We start from the raw sequence: 9,944 nt of genomic DNA on the forward strand, positions 1-9,944 counted from the left end.
AGGCTATTTACGGCATGGCGTAGTTTACGTTACCGCCATGGCGTAATGCTCGTGCGCGATGGGTCGTAATATGGCGCTCTTATCGCTATCGGACCATGGCGTTAACGCTCATTACGCCATCGCGGTAATTTCGATTACTTACCGCCTGGGTCGTAATGAGGGCCTTTATTTCTCAAATCCCATTTTGCCCTCCCTCACTCCTAAACCTCTTTCCTTTGTCTTGAGTTTTGTGGTTTGTACACATTTGTTATTTTATTTATTTTTTAAATAGTTTGTTCATGGACCTCCCTTACTCCTAAACCTCTTTCCTGTGTCTTGTGTTTTGTGTACATTAGTCATTTCATTTTTTTATTTCTTTTTTGTGGTATCTTTTTTAAATTGGTTCATTTACCACCCTGTTCGACATGTTGTCTGAACACAGCAGTGATGAGAAGGTGGTTTGGGTCTCTACTGCTTTACCTCCCTGCAAGTGGCAGTGTTCAATGAAGACAAGAGCAGACAGCTGGATATATTTTATGGTGCAACAACATTATAGCCAGAAGGAGGTAGAGGATGTCATGGGCATTTTGTGCACAAATACACCGCGGAGGGGTCCAGCGTCGGCACCGTCTCAAACTCTGGTGACTTCGGTGCTAATTCAGCACCTTGTGAGAGTTCACTGGGATGATGTTGATGAAGCATACTGGCTAGCTCATTTTAAACAGAAACAAAAGGCACACACACCCCAGTCCGTACAGCGGTACATAGGAAATACCTCCACCTCTGTCGCTACAACATCTTCTGTCCTTCTGGCAACATCACCACCAGAAACAACAATTGCATCCTCAGCTCGTACCCCAAGGACTAATACTGAACCTCCTCCACTGCTGCCAGTCCACAATCTGATGCAGTACAAAGTTATGTGTTGCATGTGTCACAATTGGGTTGTGGCGGAAGATACCACTCTACATGGATGGGTAAGAATAATTTGTAAACAGCAGGTTCACTGCCATCAGTAGGCATATATCTTATGTGGCATTTTTCCGCCCCCTTTTTTGTGAAAAAGTAAAGTTAAAACTAAAAAGAAAATTCTAAAATAAAGTGTGGCTTTTTTTAACCTATTGATACATGCATCAAACCCTAAAGTTCTTTCATACCCAGTTCCACCCTCCTCCTTCCCCCTCGCTCCAAACGGCCCTTTTCAGGACCACGTTTTCTGTTATGAAAGAGGTATTAAAAAGCACAGACTGTATAAATAGATCAATATGGTTTAATTGGTCCTTTGAATGCAGCGTGTTAAAACAAAACACATTTGTTTATGTTATATCATAGCAAAAGCTATACTTCATGGTATCCGCTGTAGAGGAGGCATGGTATCACAAGTATGACACTGATACAAAAGATACAATCTGTAAAATCTTTATTAACTTCCTGCGGTTTGGAAAAACTCCTACTTTGCCCTATTACTAGAATGGGATTTGTCTCGACCATCAAATAATAAAGAAACAGGGCCTCATTACGAGTTTGGAGGTAGCCATGGTGCTAACAGCACCATGGCTACTTCCAAACCAGGCTCCATTACCGGGTTCCTGCAATGGGGACTTACCGGGCCATTCCGACATAGGAGGACCCGGTAATTCCTCCTTGCAGGAACCATTCCCCATTCCCATTTGAGCCCGCACAGGGCTCAATGGGAATGGGGAGGGAGGTAACAACGGGCGCATTACAAGTGTCCCATTGTTACCTCCCTCTTCCCCTCGCGGGACCCAGAAAAGACGTCTGGTTTTACTTTCGAGTGGGCTACTCCTTTTCGCCAGACTGCTCCATTACTCAATATCGCTGATTCCACAGGTTTCTTTATCTAAAGTTCACTCAGATGTCTGCCTTTCCTTGCATCTCATCCACACGCATGCAGCCTTCACTTGCGATATGTTGTTGCAAACCAAATCTTTCTAAGATAACACAAAAATATACAGTGACAAGAAATTTCCTTTTACTTCTCCCACCACTACAATCAGAGAACAGGGCAAAACACACCCAGAAAAATGAATGCAAACAAACAGGAAAGTGAAGGTACACAGAACTACGCTTAGGTCCCAGCAATCCTCACCCCCCCAAACATCCACCAGGCTTGACTCTTTTGGATGGGAGGAAAGGAGTGGGAACACAAGGGAAAAATCGGATTTGCGGTATGGTTCACAGAAACAATATGGGGAGCAGACAAAGAATGGGAACATTCATTTTTTAAATTATTTATCACAATTGCTATGGGGAAGAATTGAAAGGAAAGAAATTTGTTATGCTTACATGATATGATATGATATGATATGGCATTTGTAACGCGCCTATACACAAGTGTTTCAAGGCGCGACGAGGCAGGGAGGGGGGAACAGGGGGAGGACAGACAACGATCCTACTAGGCCAGGTGTCATTCAGACCACGCAAGTGCAGGGGTAGGGGGAAGGGAAAAGTGCAGTACAAGGTAAGTAGAATAGAAATAAATAGATAAATAAATAAATAGGGCCAGCTGGTGGCAAGTGCAAGGTAAGTGCAGACAAGTGCTGGGAAGGGGGGGGCTGTAGGGATACAGAGACAGTCCCGCAGTACAGTACAGTAGAGGGAGAGAGAAAGCAGAAGCAAAGAGGAAGGTTTTGAGGTGCTCCGGAAGCGGAGATGGTTCTCCTCAAGTTTCAGGGAGGCAGGAAGGCTGTTCCAGAGGGAGGCTCCTGCCGCAGAGAGAGATCTACCCCCAGCTCGTTGCTTCGAGAAGTGGCTGACCCTGAGGGAGTTGGAGACGGATGAGCGAAGGGCTCGGGAAGGAAGATATTTAGGAAGAGGGAGTTGCAGGTATTTAGGCCCCAGGCCCCAGAAGGCCTTGTGGACAATGCAGAGGGTTTTGAACTTAATCCTCGCAGCCACTGGGAGCCAGTGTAGAGATTTCAGTCCTGGAGAGATACGGTCCCTGGGCTTGAGGCCAAGGACAAGTCTCGCAGTTCTGTTCTGGATGAGTTGCAGAGGGCGGAGAGTGGAGGCAGGCAGATTAAGATAGAGACTGTTACAGTAGTCCAGCTTCGAGAGAACCAGGGCTCGGGAGACAGTGAGCTTCTGGGGGAGGGAGAGGAAGGGAAGAATACCTCTAAGGAGGTGCAGCTGGTAGTGTGACTTCTTAGAGACGTCAGATATATGAGGAGAGATGGAGAGTGTGGAGTCAAAGATGACCCCGAGGTTTTTTGCCTTGCAGGTAGGAGCAGGAAGAGGCCAAAGAGAGGCTGGCCAGAGAGCTGCAGGGAAGGAGGGAGTGGGTGTGCCGATGAGTAGAATCTCAGTCTTACTAGCATTAAGGCGGAGGTCGTTGGCAGCACACAATAAAAGAGAGGCAGGGCTTTATAGAGTATCAGTCAGCACACCATGGGAAAATTGAATTTTCGAGAGACTTGATCACAACACAATAGAGAGGAGACATGGAGGCAAGGGGAACATTTGTTTTGCCACCCCTGGCAGTAACACACAGGTTTTTAGGTTTATGGTCAGAACATGGTGGGAAACCCGATTTTGGGAAGTTTAGCACAATTTCAATGGGGAATAAAATGCAAATAGGAATTCGTTTTTACTTCATAATGGGAAATAGGAACAGCATGGGAAAATCGATTTGGGATGATGAGCAAAATTTCAATGGGGAAAGAAAAATGCAAATGGGAATACGTTTTTACTTTATAATGGGGAAGTAGGGACAGAATGGGAAAATGGCAACAATTTTGTTTTGCCTTACAATGGAACACACATGGAAACAAGTATTTTTTAAGTCAATTCTTTTGCAAATCATTAGGACTATACTGGCTCACAAAACAATGGGAAAATATTGTTGTTTTCGAATTCCACCAGTACAGATCCTGTGGATTCAATGGGGGAATTAATTGATTCATTTAGTCAAATATATTAAGGATCTACACAGGCAAATGTGGATTCTTCAATGGGACAACGGCTGAAATACACAGGCAAACAAAGGATTCTTCAATGGGAAAATAACTGAAATACACAGGCAAATGGGAACTGTGCAATGGGAATTATTTCAAGCAATGCTAAAAGTATACGGGGCCTACCGACTCTATGGCTTTGGGGTAGAGTTCTACTTACAGGAGAGGTCTGGACTGGACATCAGGGAGCATAAGGACACTCCTGGGCCAGCCCAAAAAGGGTCAGTCAACGTCTCTGCTGAGTCCTCCAAGGGGTCCCAGGTCAGCTTCTAAATCTCCTGGCTCCACTGCAAGCTAGGCCTCTTATTGCTGGGATGTTTCTCCAGATTTCGACAGCAGATCACCTCCGGGGTTAGTGGGAAAAGTCCTGATCTGAGGCACGCTTACTTAGTTATAGTGCAAATGACATGTGTCACAGTTCCCGCAGAAGGGATTGGTTAATGTTCAATACTCCATACCCACCTGTGTGCTGATAGGTCCAGAAAATGTGGAAGTTCTTTGGGACACCAGGGGAGGAGACCACTTCATCATCTTACTTCGCAGGGGGGCTTGGTCTGATTCGGGGACATAGAAATCTCACTGCATGACAAATGCCCTTAATCTCCATGTGTTGACAAATATAAATGCATTTTTGAACACTACATTTTCCAGTGAATCACATAAGCCTTGTCAGGTGTCTGTGCATCATTCCTGTGCAAAGATACAGTTTTTCTTCATTTACTCCAGAATGATATCAGTGAAAAATGAGGCCCTTGGTGGGCGGCATATGAATCATACTGGGCCCGCTTTTATCAACTTTTTATATCTCTCACATTCACAAGGAGTGCCACAGTATGTTTTCATGAATATCTCTGGGTATGTTGCTACCACAAAAATTGTTTTTATGTGGTGAGAAGCAGTTAACTTTCCCCTTTTCAGAAATCCTTCAATGACAATTGTGCCACAAATATTATACATTTTGCATGATGAAAACCATTTCTCCCATTTTGCACAATGGGCAGACAACCAACTCCTTGATCCTAGCCCCCATCTTCCTGGAGCACATGACATTAGTAGAGAGGTCTGTTGTTTAGATTAGCCTGCTCATTCCAAGGGCTAATGACCAGCTAATGCATGTTCTATTGCGGCTTTTGTGACCTGGGGTCATACAACTGGAGATCAGAACTGCCTTTATCTTGTCCGGCCAGTGGATTTGATCTCAGAGCCTCTTATTCTTTGTATATTTAAAGGAAAGCCCTCATGTTTCAAGTTACAGGCCTCTCTAGGTTTCCAGGACAACCAGGGAAGGAATGCAGTTTCACATTTGAAGAAATCACAAGCAGAGAGAAAAAACTAATGGCAAGCAACACTTCAACTTCACTTTTCACTTTAAAATGAACTCTTGGAAGGCACATAAGTTTAACATGTATAAGTGTCAATGCAAAGTTGTTCCCTGCATACAGTGGTTAAATGAGGGCATCATAATTACACTTTTAGGGACTTTGATGCACATCTGGCTGCAGATTGTCACTTTAGAGGCAAAATCGAAATGTCATTTTGTTGCTTTCACCCATAAAAGGACTCCATCCTAAACCCAGTTCAGCATCCCATTATAGAGTCTGTGCACTGTTGTTTGCTCTGTGATGGGCTCATTATGGACAGAAACCAAGCTCATATTTTGCAAGTCTTGCCAACACTTTTTGCTGCACATATTTTTAATTAAAGGGAAAAAGGAAATTACTAATTTTATTCAATGTTCATGAAAGAAAGTGATCTGCACTGCAATGGCTGAAAACACTGCTGACATCCCATTGAGGGTTCTGTGGACTTCAATTTCCTGGACATATCATTCCAGCTCTTCGTGGATTAGTCAACATATCCTTGCCATGTGTCATTCACTTTCTTTGTGAACGGCAGTTTGTCTCTCTCCATATTTTACAATTTCAGCACCCTTTCCTTTTGCTTTGAAATTGAAGGGCCTTATATCAGACCTTATGTCTCACATCCCAGGGCTATTTCACCCCACATATCCCCCCTCCTGGCGGTTTGCTGTATTTATGCAGAGAGAAGAGCTAGGACAGAGTGGGGTGTCCATTTCACATTGCCTGGGTTCGTCCCAGGAATCTCCTTTAGAGCGCGCCAGTTCTTCGGTTTCTTCCAGGACTCCCCTTCAGAGAGTGTCTGCTCTGTTCCTGGTCCTGATGGAGTGGTGCTCTGGTCTGTCCTCCACTCTTTCCGGATTCTATTTTCCATTAAGTTTTTGTACTAGGCCTCTTCCGTTCTGGCGGCTCCACCTCTGGCCTGTAGAGGCAAGGAGTTATTTATCTGCCAAGAAGAACAGAGAGATTAAGTATTTAATACCATACTATTTTCCTCAATAGGGACGTGAAAAATTGACAACAAAAGAACAGGAAACATATCACAGCATATAACATCACAAACATTGTTTAACAAGCCAATCCTTCGTAATTACTTCAAAATAAGGATAATTGTTAGAGTCCCTGTAAAAGTATGATTTTCTTCATCTAGGTTCCAATTCTTTACCTTTACTCTTCGGATGGTTCCTGGGCTCTACCCTCACTGGGTTCTTCAATCAGTCGTAATTTCTTTCTGGGATCATAGCTCTTCTGATTGATGTGAACCCATTTCTCTTCTGTTTGTTCTCCGTTAGGGATGCGGATCTTATAGGCGACAGGTGACATTTTATCTACAATTTCAAAGGCGCTGCAATAGGAGGAACCTCCGCTCTTTGGTCTGGCTCCTTTGAAGATTGTTCAAGTAGACCCTGTCTCCTACTTGGTACTCTTTCTTGGTGATCTTTAAATTGTAGTTGGTGTTCATCCCCTTTGCTCACTTTTCCAGATTTCGCTGAGCGTACGCAAAAGCATGGTGTCTTTTCAAATTCTCAATGTATAATGGGTCGTGGACGCGTTGATCAGGGTCTGCTCTTGAGTTCTATAGAGGAGATGCTGAGGTAGCACCATTTTTCCGTCCACTCGAATGGAGACATTTTTGTCACAGAAGATGGTGCAGACCTGATGGTCATCAGTACAAGCGGTAGTCGGATGTCCCAACTAGGCCCAGAGTCCACCATGAACTTGTTTAGGATGCCCGCGATCGTTTTATTGTACCTCTCAACTACCCCACTTGAGGCTCGGCGGTAGGCAACGTGGAGTTTTCTCTTTACCCCACATCTTTGTCATCACTTCACTGGTAAAGTAACTCCCTCGGTCCGACTCAATCCTTTGGGGAAGGCCGAAACACGAGATATGATTGATCATCAGGGCAGCTGCAGTTTCTGCCTTACAATTTGGGGACGGAGACATTCCACCCACTTGTTAAACACTTGTGGTTAACATGTACTTGTTTCCTCTAGAGGAGCAAATCACAGCCCTAAGAAATCTACATGCAAATCTGACCAAGGCAGAGTCATCCCCTTTTGTGTAGAGGACCTCATTGTGTGAGGGAACGTGGCTAAAACTGAGCACCCAAAAGACAACCCTCTAAGTATTGGTCGAGGTCCTGACCCATATGTGGCCAGTATGCAACCTCTCACAAGATTTCCAAAGTTGTATGAAACCCCCTATGACAGGCTGTGGCTGCGTCATGGGTGTGACTTAAAAGCAGGCTTCGGAATGCGGTGGGTACCACCTACTGGTCGCATCCAGAGATGGATCGCTGTACCAACAAACCGCCTTGGATTTGGAACATTTTGGAAAACTTCATCAACAACCTTAGATCCTCTTTCCCAATGTAATCGGATTTGGTCAGAGGAAACTTCACCGGGTCTTCAATGTGTTGATAAAATGTCCCAATAATCGATCCCCTTTTTGTGCCGTAATCAAATCAGCATCTGGGGTTTCCTTACTCCACTGGGCAGTTGTAGTTCATTTTGGGCAAGGGTTTGGGACCTGGTGACAGCAGCGACCTGGATTTCCCCCAACAGGAACTTGATATCTAAGAGATCCCTGTGGATGGCTTCGGTTTTGGCCGACTGGTCAGCCAAGTAATTTCCGGTTTTGTCTGGTCCCTCTATTTTGGAGTGACCTTTGATCTTTTTCCAGTACATGGGCATCTCATTAGAGGGGACCAGATCGATCACCAATGGATTGTATTAATTTCCCATGCTTGAGCAGTTTGTTTGCACACAGCATGCCTCGGTTTTTCCAATTAATCAGGTGTTCCACAAATCCACTCCTGACATAATATGAATCAGTGATTATGACCAGTTCTCGGAGTTGGTGTTGCACGGCAGTGAGGATGGCTTGATGAACAGCCATCAAAACGGCCACCTGACTACTTTGGGGACCGATCTTATAGCCAGCAGAGGGCTCCGGGGCATCATTCACCCAGGCATTCCCAATGCCAGCCACTAGTTCCTCCTCCCCATGGTTATCAACATGGTAGGAGCACCCATCCACATAAATCATGGGTATCCCCTGTCATGTGTCTTCCTCATAGACTTTGCACGGGAAAGTTAGATATGCCTCCATGTTGTCTCTGTTTTTTAGACTTTCGTCCTCGAGACAGTTTTCTTGAGCACAGTCATGCAAGTCAGCAAAACCTTGTGCAAGGGAACTCTTCTTGTTTTGGCCATCTCTGACCTCCACAGGACAACCTGGCATGGACAGAATCCAGGAAGTAATTCTGGAAATACTCACGCTCCCTGTTCGTATTCAGTCACTTTGGAGATATTGCAAGGGCTGGTGAGGAGTCTCCACAATGTAGTCCTCTCCCTGGATAAACGGATGGTCATTTTTCAAATGCCCACTCGTTGCAAGGAGTGTCTTTTCACAATCGTTGAATTTTTCCTCCACAGAGAGCAAAGTCTTTCACGCATATGAGATGACTTTGTTGACCTTGTCGTGCTCTTGGTATAATATTGCTGTTAAGCACGTATTTGGGAAACCCTTCTCCAAGATGAACTCCTTGTTTTTGATGGGGTAAGCCAAACAAAGCTCTTGGGAAAGGCTTCTCTTGAGTTGTTTCTCTGCCTCGGATTGTTCTGGACCCCACTCCCACTTGACCCCAGATTTTAGTAAATGGACCAAGAGTCTTGTGACCTCTTCGTAGTCTTCTATGAATTTTTTACTATAATTAGTAAGTCCAAGAAGGCTTCTTAGTTCCTGCAGAGTCGTAGGGTCTTTTAATTTCAATAAGGCCTCGACCTTTTTCACCTGGGGACTGAGACCCTCAGGGGGGATTTCATGCCCTAAGAAGTTTATGCGGGTCTTACACCACTGCGCCTTCTAGAAGGACAGTTTCACTCCGGCTTTCTTCAACTGGGTCAGAACATAGCGTATTTCAGCTACGTGTTCCTTCACAGTCAAGCTTTTTATTAGAACATCATCTCCATAGGCCAGGTTTCCCCTTTCGCCAAAGTCGGGTATGGCCTTATGCAGCAAGATGTTAAATTCATTGCCTGAGTTTATGTATCCAAGGGGGGCTCGGGTCCATGTGTATTGCTGTCCCCCACGAAGGTAAACGCAAGCTTGTACTAGTCTTCCCTACTCATGGGTACTGTCCAGTAACCATTGGTCAGGTCAATGGCAGTATTTTTTTATTTTTTTTTTATTTTACATTTATAAAGCGCTCACACAGCCCGCAGGCATCAAGGCGCTGTTACAGGAATTGTTTGTTTTTCTTAGTTGCGTAATTGTGTTTTTTTTGTCTTAGTTACGTATTTATAACGCGCTTAAACACCCAGAGGTTTCTAAGCGCGGACCCGGGGATCGAACCTATTGTTGCTTCGTGTCGTCTTGCTTCCAAGACGCGCACACTGCCGCTGAGCTATCCTCCCAGGATAGCTATACACCTTTGACCCTTGGATCTGGGCCAGTCCCTGTTCAATGTAGGGAAGAGGCCATTGGGACATGTGGACCCATTTATTTAACTCCCTAAAGTCTGTGCAAATATTCCATTGGCCATTGGGCTTGAGTATCCCCAGTACTGGGTTACTGTGGACTGGACGAAATGTCCCACGGGATTCTCTGTTCTTTATAATCTCTGTGA

The sequence above is a fragment of the Ambystoma mexicanum genome, chromosome 5q (genome assembly GCF_040938575.1).
Source record: "Ambystoma mexicanum isolate Mex_15411 chromosome 5q, UKY_AmexF1_1, whole genome shotgun sequence".
Taxonomy (NCBI): domain Eukaryota; kingdom Metazoa; phylum Chordata; class Amphibia; order Caudata; family Ambystomatidae; genus Ambystoma; species Ambystoma mexicanum.